The 13,255-nt window shown below is 33.9% G+C and overlaps 1 long non-coding RNA gene across 1 annotated transcript in view; it reads left to right on the forward strand.

The window, feature by feature from the left end:
• Positions 1 to 13,255, forward strand: part of LOC113192587 (uncharacterized) — a 161,892-nt gene that overhangs the window by 121,598 nt on the left and 27,039 nt on the right. The window contains exon 2 of the long non-coding RNA XR_003302030.2: positions 5,470 to 5,569. This is a non-coding gene — a long non-coding RNA (uncharacterized LOC113192587). The remainder of the gene's footprint in view (positions 1 to 5,469; positions 5,570 to 13,255) is intronic.

Raw genomic sequence — 13,255 nt, forward strand, 5'->3', positions numbered from 1 at the left:
TGCATAACATAGGAGGGAATTCATGTTGGAAGAATGGGAAAATACTGTTAAGAAGTACCTCATGAGTGCAAAAATAATAATTCACATGAAATCCTCTATGTCCACATTCCAGTCTTTAATAATACCCAAACTCATATAATGCCATTTCTTTTCTAAAATAAATGATTTTAAATATAGGGATCCATGGTAGCAAAATTTTAAGATGCCTACTTTCTATTGCAAAATTACTTTGTATAAAATATTAATAAATCAAAAGCCCTAATCACCACAAAACTTAAGGAAGCCTTGGAGATTACTTTACACCCTGCATGTTCGTTCTCCAATAAATAGCTACATAAAAATTAAATGAATTTTATTTTCACAGTCAAACTAACCATACTTCAATTGCTTAATAAATATAGGTTGTTAACATTTACATAGAGGACAGTACCACTAGGGAACATTTCTATCATGACTAAAGTTCTATGGGACAATTTGGCCTAGATTATTAAATGCAGTGGTGTTTCAAAAACAATGAAATATCACCTCACTCCTATTAGATTGGCTATTATCAAAAAGATTAAAGATAAAAAGTGTTAATGAGATTGTGCTGAAAAGGGTACTCTTGCACACTATTAGTGGGAATATAAAATAGTATACTCATTATGGAAAATAGTCACCTTGTTAAGTCACAAGGAAAACAGATGAGTTGATGCTAGTAGCATGAGGAGCATCAACTCATCTATTTTCCGTTGTCCTTCAAATTAGTTCTACTCAGCTTACGTCAGGTATCCATAAAGAAAAAAAAAATAGTTTGTGAATCATATTTTTTAAATTAATGGATTATTTTAAAAGTAGTTTTAGATTGACCTTAAATGGAAGATATAAAGGATCCCCAATGTTATGGTTTGGATCTTTAATGTCCCCTGAAACATTCATGTAAAGGTAATGTGGGAATGTTCCTAGATGAAATGACTAGATTATGAGAGCTCATCAGTGGATTAATCCATTTGATGGATGAATATTTGAATGGATTATTGGATAGTAACTGTAGGCAAGTGAGAGTAGTGGCTGAAGGAAGTAAGTTATTGGAGGCATGGTCTGTGCTATATCTGTTTATCTAGTCTTCACTTCCCCTTCCTCCAAATAGCTTCCTCTACCATCATCATCCCACACCCACATGATCCATTTGTTACAACTGATAAAACCAAGTTAATAAAGGATTATTAACCAAAACCCATAGTGTACATTAGGGTACAATCTTTGTGTTGTACATTTTATGGGTTTTGATACACAAAAGATATATCATAGTATTGTACAAATTATTTTCACTGACCTAAAAATGTCCTTTGTTCTACCAATTTTTCTCCCTCCCTCTAAATCTGACAGCCACTAACCTTTTTATTCTCATATATAATTGTCATATAGACAATTCTACATATAGATAGATGTCATATTGTTGAAATTATATATATATATTACATCATTTTTAGATTAACTTCTTTATGCATTTAAATTTCTTCCATGTCTTTTTGATAGATATTTATTTAGCACTAAAAAGAAATGACCTATGGATGGATATACCAGAATTTGTTAATCTATTCACCTACTGAAGGAAATTTTGGTAGCTTCCAAGTTATTTTAGCCATGAATAAAGCTACTTTTAATATTCATGTGCTTGTTATATTTTCAACTTAGTTAACACCAAGGACCATGATTTCTTGAATACACAAAAAGAGTATATGTAATATTGTAAGAAAATCTCAGAACTTGTCCTCCAAAGCATTAGTACCATTTTGCATTTTCATTACCAATGAATGAGAACTTCCATTGCATGAAATCCTTGACTGTATATTAAACTATAAGCATTTTGCATTCTAGCCTTGAAATAAGTATGTGGTAGTATCTTATTGAGTTATGGTTTTCTGATGAAGTGATAGAGTATATTTGCAAGTTTATTTGCCATATGTACATTTTAATTGGTGTACGCTATTTTTTTTCCTCATTTAGTTAACTGTTACTCTTTTTATTGAGTTTTAAGATTTGTTTCTATATTTTCGGTAAAAATCTTTTATGCCTCTTGTGAAAATTTTCACAAAACTAAGTCCAACTTAACAATTCTTTTTTTTCATGATCTGAATGTTTGGTTTTACATGAAAAATGTTACAACCCTCTGCTCAGAATTGATCTTTTTTATCACAGTCTAATCTGGTCTGGGTTATTTGCTTATTTTTCTCATGTCACTAATAATAATACTCTACGTAACAATTATGCTTTGGACAAATTTATGAACACAGACCAATAATTAGTATCAGATTCAGATCTCAGAATAATCAGATTGTATTAGAATCTTAACCCACATATTTTGTATGTTTTTTCAAGGATAGGTTACCTGAGATCTTTAAACCTCAATTTTTAAATATTAATAAAATAACAGATGAGTAATAATCGGATAATATACATAAGTGTATTAAAAACACATTTGCCTAGGTAATACCAATATACAAGTATGCCATTTATTATTTAGTGGTAGTAGTATTATTAATATTTTTAAAAGCATATCTGTAGCTAGATGAGCCCATGTTTGAATTTTCTGTTATGCATTTTCCTTCCACTGTATAAACAAAGCTTTATTTGTGAGTGCTCCAAGTGAGTCCAAGTTAGATTCAAGTGAAAAACTTTGTGAATTTCCAATTTCAAATGGAGAAAGCCATATTGCCCAAAATTGTACTCCTAGATGCACCAATGAGTCAGAACACATACAATTTGGACTAGAGGGAAGACTCTTTAGACCTTTGCCAATAGCATTATTTTACAGATTTTTCTTGGCTAATAATGTTTAAATTGTAGAGACGGCAGTGAAACAATACACTCCAGAAGGATGAGAACAGATGAATTCTATCAAGAATATTTCCTCCATTTTTATTTTCTCATAAATGTAATAGGATATGATAATTGCAATAGTGTAAAAAAATTTCCTAGCAACAAAATAGAATTTCTAAATACAAAAACATCTAAAGATCTGGTCATTGCCCTTCCTCACATATTAATTCATGTACTAATCTGGGAGTTAATTTTAGAGTATTTTTAACACATTAATTACTATATACTGAAGTATTTCAATTTCAAATGTGATATTGAATATATAGTTGGATAAACATTTATTCTGTGTTTGTGCCAATACCAAGGTTATCCAGAAATACTCTCACCATTAGTAAAATGGTCACCCTCCCTAATGTGGGTGGGCTAATTCTAATCTCTGAAAGTCCAAATAGAACAAAAGGACTGAGAAAAACAAAATTCATTTTGCATGAATATCTTAGAGCTGGGGCATTGGTCTTCTCCTGACTTTGATCTCAGACCCAGGCTGAAACTTACATCATCAGTTCTGATTGTCAAGCCTTCTGACTAGGATGGACAACTACAGGTCTTGGAAATTCTTAGCCTCCAAAATTGCATGAGCCAAGTGAGCCAATTATTTATAATGCATCTTTGTACTCGTATTCATACATAAAATCATATTAATATATACATGTGTGTGCAAAATCCTACTATTTGTTTCACTAGATAAAAAGAAATAATAGCATAGTTTGTCTTGATAGTCCAGGCTAAGTTAAGTGCAAAATACATAAATAAATACACTGATATATATGACAAAGAGAACATAATGAAACAGAGCCACTAATAAATAATTTCAGCAGTAAAATAAGAATGATTCTTATGCTACTTATAAAGAATTGTTTTAGAATAGATTTTGGTGCTTTCAAAAAGGCTTGTTTTTATGAGTGGTGCATGAATTGGCTCTAGAGATAACAGAAGTTTCTCAAGCCAAATGTTCAGCATGTTTACAGGCAATGAGGTGTGGACGAGTGTGGCATAATTAGAAAACTACAAGTTGTGTGTTAGTTTGTCATTCAGAACAGCACAGAGGGTGGAAACTGCAGAGAAGGTAAGTTGCAGATCTCAGGGGTCCTTTTATGTTATGCTCCAGCGTTTGGACACCTTTCTCTAGGTGATGGGTAGCCACTAGTTCGGTTTTAATCAGTGGAGTGACAAAATCGATTTGTTCCCTAGGACAATTGCTGCCACAAGTATAAAAAATGGAACAGAGTGACAAGGGGGAAGAGTTCACACTTTTTCTCCTACCTCAAATTTATTTGTTTTCTTGGTTCCCTAAAGACTGTTGAAGAACACACAATGGGTATGTAGATACTACAAACATAAATAATATTTTCAGAAAAAGTAATCACACCTATCATATTAATTGAGAGAAAAATTGTTCAATCTAATATGCTGAAAATTTTGTTCTGGACAACAGTTGTCTCAACTCAGAAGTAGTAGCATTTCCAGGTATAAAAAAATACATATTCCAAATTGGAACCTGATTCAACACACTGACCCAACATATTTTGGAAATACTAGACAAATGGTGCAATGTTTATAGAAAATCTGCAGTTTGCATTTGTATATGTACATATACATACAGAAAATCGTATTCCTTCTGAAACCAGGGTCCTCAAATTCAAGAAAGAATAAACATGAAATACTAGTTGAGATGTGAAAACTGAAGTATTACTTTCAACCAGCCAATGCATATTTCAAGTACAGTTCACCGAAGGTGGGATATTTTGTTATATTGAAAATGTAGAAAAGCATTCATGTTAAAATAATTTGGTAAATGATGATGCCAAAAGTTCAGATGTGACAAAGCATGATATTATTTAAATTAATCTGTGAAGTCCATATTGTGCTATTTTGCAAAGGGGGACTGGAAGATGGGCTCAATCCCTTACCTAGACCAGGGTCCAAGTCTTATCAGCTGAGCTCAACAGGAATATAGTTTGGGAGGTAACTCATTTCAAAAGTGGTAAAATGGGTCCCTCTGTTGTAAAATTTGATTTTTATTCCAACTGATTAGCTAGTCTCACAGAGCTTGTAGTGGTGCATGAAGTGTAAAAGTAATTTAATACTGTTTTTTCCCTCACACACACAAAAAAATGCCTAATTTTTGTCCTTTAGGTATAACATATTTACTACATTACATGTGTTCTAAAGTTTCACTTGCATCTTGTTGAAGATAAATTGTTTCATTTCTGAATATTGAGCTTTGAGTTCAGTGGAAAGAGCTCAGAATTTAGTTCGCTTAGTAAACACATTTCTTTGAAAATTTATGTCTGCATCATCTAAGAAGAGGTCTACTCAGAGAATCACTGTCTTTGGTCAAAGGTGTTCCCACAGGGAAAATGTGTGATTACTTTTCGTAAGCATTTAATGATGCTGGATTTAACCTAACTAAACATTCTTATTTTTCTTTTTTCTCTGTTTGTGTGTGTCTGACAAGTTGAGAAGCTGGGCAGTGGACCATAGGAAAACAACAATAGCAAAATTACATTGTGATGAATGTAATCTGAAGAAAATATCCCTTTATTCTAGTTCCCGATCCTTTCTTTGCTTGTCAAATCCTTTGTATTTATTCTTCTTCCTTTCAAGCTCAAATTGAAGAACTATACTGGGGATATTTCAGTTATGGAAGTTTACAGCAAAGAGACAGAAGAGAAGCACAAAATGTTTCTTCTTACAAAGCCACTTGGTTAGTTTACATTATGGTTTTTACCAAGTTTGGGGTGGACAGAAGGTCTCTTAAAAATGTATCTGAGTGTCATCATCAGTATAGAATATAGTCTGAGCTGTGACCTACCCTCTCTCAGTTTACTTGACACAGTGGCCCTCAACTATTTTTATGCCTGCTCTTTAGTTATATATGCTGTCATATCTTGAGCAATATTTTGTATGTTGCATTGCCCTGCAGGTTATAGAGCTAGTAGTAGCAGACTGTGTACTCAAATTCTGATATTCTGATTTTCCAGATAGCAGTTTATTCCATGTAACACACCACATCCTAACATTGGCAGTCACTGCAGGGAAGAGTTAGTCAAGGAGAACTTTTTTGGCTCATGGCTAGATGTCCTAAACTTCAAACATATGAAGTTTTCATTCTCTAAAACAATGGTCAAATGTTTTGGGGGCAGTTAATGTATCAGTTAATAAACAATGGCAGGAAAGACCCATGACTTCTCACTAAGGAATATTTGGGCAATACTGTTAGTACCTATGCTTTCTGACAGGTTGGAGTAAGTGGAACAATATAGTTACAAATTTCTAAATTTGGCCATAATGGAAAAGGGTTGATGCAACTTAGCAATGGGAACATATAATTAGTTTTTCCCCAAGAACAATGAATATGGGTCTATAATAATTACTCAACTTCTAATTGGAAATAGCATTCAAGATGGGCATACATGTTTTTCAGGGTTGCTTTTATAATTGCAAACTAGCATTCTTCTAATTATATCTGGATCTTAGATGAATCAGAAGGAAATGAAAGTGCATCATGAATTTCTTATAAAACTGATTTAAATTCATTTTAATTAAAAATTAAGAGTGCTTTTAGGAATATAGAATGGTATTACAAAATGAAAAGGATAAAGTTGAAAGATATTCAAGCATCTCTTACCCAAGTAGTGACTTGTCCAAAAATTTAAAAGTCTCCAAGACAGTCCTCTACCTACCTATGAATTTCTTTACCAATCTTTCTGTTAACTTTCATTTCAATAATTTTTTCGCATGCTTTCTTCTTGATATACTTGGCTACATTTATTGTGCAGTGAGAAAGTAATATGTACAGAAAGTGAGCTATACATTTTATACACTAAAGATTTTAGTTTCCATTCCATAGCTTTCTCTTAGGCAGGCAGTATATTCTCTGCCCCCAAACCCCCTGAACACAGGCAGAGTGACTTGACTACTTTTGAGCACTGAAATGTGAACAGAATCTATGTAGAGAAGTTCTAGGCCTGGGCATTTGTACACCTGCTATTTCTTTCTCTTCCTGTTTTATTACATGGCTGCAGTGTAACAAAAATGACTCCAGTGTAAGGAAAAAGAAGTCTGCATCCCCAAATTACCTCTTGAATACGAAATCTTCCAATTAGGCACATTGACACTGGACTTATGTGAATGAGTAACATTTATGTATTGCTCAGTAATCAAGATTTGTTTTGCTTTTGTTGTTTGTTATAGAAATTAGCCCACCTGGACTAATATGAACATGCGTCCTTTAAAGTACCCTAAATCGGGTATAATTATGTCTGTTTTATGGATAAGATTGCTCAAAAAATAAACATTTGCACAAATTAGTAATCCTAGTATTGAACTGGGAGTTGCATAGGTTATGTGCTTAAGTATAAATCTTGTTTAAGGATGCCTATGCTTCACAATGAAATTCATTATTTAAGAACATCGCATGTGTAAAGATTGAAAAAATTAAAGGCATATAAGAAGATGGTATATTTGAGGTTGATTAGATTGTATTCTTTTCACAAATTTCTATTTCTTCTCTCATTCTTGCCATGCTTTCATATGGATATAGAATATTCCTTGAGCCATTGATTTTGGGTTTGTCCATCTAAGTTTATTGATCCAGATATGAGTTAGGAAGTGATCCTGGTCCTGTTAGCAGGGAGAACTTTAAAAGGCAGTCTATACATGAAAAATTATCATAGATAGTTTCTCTTTTATGTATCATGGTTATAGAATAAAAAGATCAATGGAACTGGCCTGAAGTTAGATTCTGCTTACTTTGACTGGACTATCTAAAATCAACTAAATTCCACTGAGCCACACAAACCCCATCCAAGTATAAATAAGAAATAATTGTTTCATGCTTGCAAACACTGAGATTCTCAATTGTTTATTACCAGGTAATATATTTGGAATAGATGGGAAAAAAGGGTACATTTGAGAGTGAGTTTAGATGGATGATATTGGAATGTTTTAATGAAATGGCAAGTTGAAGCTGGATTGCCATTGGCTTTATATACTACACCAAATAGTTTAAACTATATATTACAAGAACTAGAGAGATATTGCATTGCCATGAGCCTGTGCTCCTTTTCTATCTACTGACCAAAGCTGGATATTCTATGAAAATACAAAAATGAAAAATAAAAAAAGCTTTCTGAGGGAGACAGACTGGTATCAGAATGGTAGCAATAAGCCATGGTGTCAACGAATCTCGAGTCAGGTATATTAGACTTTGTTTATGCGTCATCCGGGATTGGCCTTTTACCTTCATTTCTGATCACAGTGTGCTATAGCACTGGCTCCTCTTACTGCTGCCTTACCGGTCTAGCTTGCTGCTACCATAGCTCAATAACACTGAGGGGTGTTGCTGTGCCTGCTCCCAGCCACAATATTCACAATCATTATGGACTTTCCAATTATGTAAGGATGACAGATGAAGCAAACCAGAAATTGAGGGATATAAAAAACCCAAAAGGTAGATGTTGATCAAAAAAGAAATGAGAGATGGAGAAAAAGTTAGAGCAAAAAGAAAATACTTTTTCCTGAGATGTGGTAGTAAATATTGCCTCTGAAGCCATCGCATGAGACAGTGCAATAGTATGCTATAGCCAGCCAAGAAAGATACCTACCCGGTTGTTCTCCTTCCTCCCAACCATTTTCGAAACAATTTTTTTGTGTGTTTATTTATTTATTTTTAGGTTTTATTTTGTTATACCTAAGGGAACCTAAGCAAATGTATTAAGTTAATAAACAGTGTTGGTTTCTGGCCTAAAAGTCACAGAATAATTCCCAGTAATATTGATATTAGGAGATTTGAGTTTGGTCCAAGCTCATTATGTAAACCTGTTTCCTTTCTGTAAAAGGTATGATCTTTGCTCACAGATTTCTTATAAGTTAATTTGTGCAGTTTTATTAAACAGTCCTAAATCCTTAAATATCAAAAGGCTCCTTGCAAAAGGAGAAATTGGTACTGCAGAGAAAGTAACATTGAATACTACTAATGTACAGGGAAAAATTCCTCCTTTTAAAACTTAAGTATCTTGCCTATTAAAATGAATTTTCCTGTATGAAAGTAAACCTTAATAGTGTTTTTTTCTTTTAAGTATATAATTTGATGAGTTTTGAAAATACATATGTAGTTATGCATCACACACTGGAGAATTTTTCCTTTCCCTCAATTTCCTTTGCATTTCCCTTTGCTATTAAGTAATGGAGAAGTAAAGCTACACACAGGCTAAAAAGAGGGTAACAGACTTGTACCCAGAAGGACTCTTTTAGTCCCTTAGGAACCCATCTAAAAACAAATAAAAGATAAGGGTTGAACCTGCCAAAGGATATTTTTCTGCCTCTTCTGAGAGGGGCGGATTTGGAGCTTCTAGAGGATTAATGCCTACTCCAAGTTTACATTTGGTAACAGGTTGAGTTGGGATGCAACTTGAGTTCAACAGTAAATCTATGGATTTTGTAGAAAACATTAAGGAGAAGGAACAAGATATATAAAAAAAGATAGTGAGGGTGCTCATAATTTGAAGAAATTGCCTTACCTTAAGCCAGACAGTTTGATCCCATACCACACGGACACAAAAGATGACTGACTAAAGCAGTAATAACATTTAACTATGTCACTACTATTTATTATAGAAAGCAGACAAAGCTCCCATTTCAGTTTTTTTCTGAAGCCAAAGGAATGCCATCCCTTCCTCTTACTTTGTTCAGAGCTCACAGATGTACTATGGTTGTGCTGTGTCAGTAAGTGTCTCTGATGCTGGCGATTTGGGATGATTCTTTGAGAACAAGCAAACTAAAGCAATTTCTGTTCAGGTCCAGTTGACCTTTTTTTCTTTTCTATGGTGATTAGGTGGAGAAATCAAAAGAATATTTAAAAACAAAACACTTTGCAAAGTGCTTTGCCAGATATATGCTAATGGAAAGTCAAGTGAAAATGAAGCTATGAATATATTTGCAAAGTGAGAAGTGCAGTTTAAGGTTTTTATTTTTTCATTTGAAGTGCTTATAATTATTTCAGGGTGTTAAAGGAGAATGAGGAAATCACTAAATCAGCTTCAAAATATTTTATAAGTCAAAGCAACTAGTCATCTGTGACTATAATAAGAAGGTAGATCTGTGGTCTTATCTCGTCTCTTAATTAGCTGCTATTTAATCTGTGAACTTTGCACTGCAAATCTCTTACACGGAATGAATCAGATTCTCTAAAGAGAAGATGAAGCTATCAGTTAAGGGCAAAGTGCCACAAACCTAAATCATCCCTGTTCCCCACACCTCCTTACTAAGAAATGTTCACAATTTAGTTTTATCTTCTAGTCATAATATTAGTCACAATAATAAAAAATTTCTAGCTTATGGATATAATGATTACAACTTAGGAACTTTCTCTTGTTTCAAACAAGTCTATTGGATAATAGTGCCTCCCCACCCCCGATTTCACAGATTTAAAGGTGCTTCCTCTATCCAGTATGTGAACATGTCTCTTGCACCTGGAAATTCTTCCTTCTCCTATGTCAATGGCTAGTTGTTTACCTCTATTGGATTTTCATTCGAATATCACTTTCTTGTTAAGACCACTTTACACCACTCAATTTAAAATTTCAATACAAAACCCTTCAACACCCCTCATCCTCCTCCCTTGCTGTATTTCCCCTTCTCTTAGCACATATGCTAACATTTGGCTCTACCCTTTCTGTTGTATGTCTTACCCTTCTAATATGTAAACACTATGAATTCTCCTAAGAGAACAGGCGTTTGACCAATACCATACACTCTGATTGACATTATTCTATTGAATCAATGATAGATTCACAATGAATGGGTGGCTGAGATAAGAAATAGGTTAAATTCTATCAGTTCAGATTTTTTTTTTTTTTTTTTTAGAGAGAGGAGAGAGACAGAGAGAGAGAGAGAATTTTTAATATTTATTTTTTATTTCTCGGCGGACACAACATCTTTGTTGGTATGTGGTGCTGAGGATCGAACCCCGGCCGCACGCATGCCAGGCGAGCGTGCTACCGCTTGAGCCACATCCCCAGCCCCAGATTTGGTTTTTAATTAATTTTGGTACCAGGGATTGAACCTAGGGGCAATTCACCACTCAGCCACATCTGCAGCCCCTCCCCCACCCTTTTCTTTTAATATTTATTTAGAGGCAGGGTCTTACTAAATTGCTAAGCCTGGCTTTGAATTCATGGTCCTCCTGCCTCAGGCTACCCCTGCACCTCAACTCCTAGGATTACAGGCATGTGCCACCATATCTGCCCACGTTTAGTTTTTAAAACTTTGCTTACATGAAGCAGTTTGAGGAATGTGTTGTAACTGCTCTGGTATCATTAACAATGACAAAACTGAATTCTTTAACAATGACAAGCTATTAGGTCACGTATATTAGCATAAACATTTCAACACACTATGGCTCTTTGAATTTCTTAACTAGTATTAAAAATTTTAAATTTTCAATATATTTACTCCTGTGTTTTTTTTTCTTGTTCATATGAAAAACATAAAGTATGAGACATACACATGAGAACAGGTGAGGTGGCCTTGGACTGGGAATTGTAGTTACCCAAAATTTGTCTTTGCTGAACTGTTGTTTCTTTACAAAAGAACACAAGGTAGCTGGATGGGATTACTACAAGTTCTCCTCCAGGTCTGTATCAATTACTCTCATTAACGTATAATTGTGTAAGTATATGAGTTTAAACAATGTCACAGTAGATAAGACTTTCAAATTCTAGTAAGTTTTGATTCTAGAAGCCCCCAAACATGCTTTCTATCTAAATTTATTTTTAGTTGATAATCACCCCTTTACAATGTTTATAAGCAAGATGCAAATCAAATAAGTCTGTGAAGCCTGTAACCTTATTATGCTGCCAGTTCCTCGCCACTTTACAGCTATTTAGATTGTTTTTTTTTATGCAAAAACTAAGACTCATTGCATTTTTCAATCCTCGTAATTTGACTAAAGTCTGAACCTTTACTAGCTTCTATATTAGAAAGCTCAGATGACAAAGGAAACAAGCAAATATTGCTAAATCAAAATTGATAGCATTGGGTAATGGAATTTTACTGACTAGTAATAGGATAAAGAAAAAATCCTGATGCCATAAAATGCTTGTAATAAACATTCTTAAAGAATAGCAGTGCACCCAACTCAGCACTTTGCTTTGTTAAGTGAATGCCTAGAGGAACTATAACCCCCAAATATGGCTTATACTTCTTCATCTATAGTTTCACATTGCTCGGAGTTTGTAGTTTGTAGTTGAGAAATGTCCACTTGTGATTTAGTACTACAGAACTTTTCCAGCCAAATTGAATAAGAGAGTTTTAAGAGTATTTAATATAATATAGGCAAATTTTTTAAAAGCCCTTATTATTGAGGAGAAATCTTTTTAATGCTGTTTGGTCAGACTGACTGTCTACAATGATCGACTTTGATGAAAAAAAAACATGCCTGGCTCATATCTATGGTAGGGAGGAAAACCCAGCAATTATATTATCCTTTGTTTAGACCACAAACAAGCTAATAGCTTCTTATTTAGCTAACTGGCTGTGCTTTGATTATAGGCCATTAGTGCCATTATAAGATGAAAAAGTTTGCTTACAATTTTCACATGTATATTTCAATACTTCATACTAATGAGTCAAGTTCAGATAATTCTTTCACATATTTGACCTTGAAGAAGCAACAGGGCCTAACTTAATCTAAATGGCAAGTGGTTATTGCAGCTTTATGATAAACTCTACATTTCCTCAGTAAACATTGTTATTTTCAAAATCTGAATTAAGTATCTGAATTCCAGCAACAACAGTTACTAAATAAAGAAATACGTGAACTAGCCTATGGATTTAGTTAATTTATATTCCATGCAGTTTGCTTATAAACTCTCATTTCTATTCCAGTTTTGTTAGCATTTCATTGCCATTTTAAAAGACAATCAGAACTTGGGTATGAGTGGCTCACACTTGGTTAAACATCAAAGGTAGAGGATGGATAATAAAAGTTCCATTGAGGTCTATAGCCAAGAGAAAAGACCATGCGTGGCTGAAAGAGGTACAATGGTCAGTCACTGTCCAAGAGAGACAATTCTGTATATGTAAGAACTGAGTGGTTGTATTAACTCTTGAAGAAAGCTGCCTAATGAAGAGAGAATGCCACTGCTGAGGTGCTGGAGAACAAGTATTCTACTTGCTCTTTTGATATTTTTCCAGTGGGAAACACTTTCACTGGCTTATCCATTCTTTTCTACTTTGAGATATGATTTGAAAGACAAATAAGTATAGACATCTACCTCTGAAATTTTCTTTTATCCTACATCTGACCCAATATTCTGGCTACTGCAAATAATTAAAATGATAACATCAACATTAAATAAATTGCCAAATATAGCAGAACCATGATGGC

The sequence above is a fragment of the Urocitellus parryii genome, chromosome 4, assembly GCF_045843805.1.
Source record: "Urocitellus parryii isolate mUroPar1 chromosome 4, mUroPar1.hap1, whole genome shotgun sequence".
Classification (NCBI taxonomy): Eukaryota; Metazoa; Chordata; class Mammalia; order Rodentia; family Sciuridae; genus Urocitellus; species Urocitellus parryii.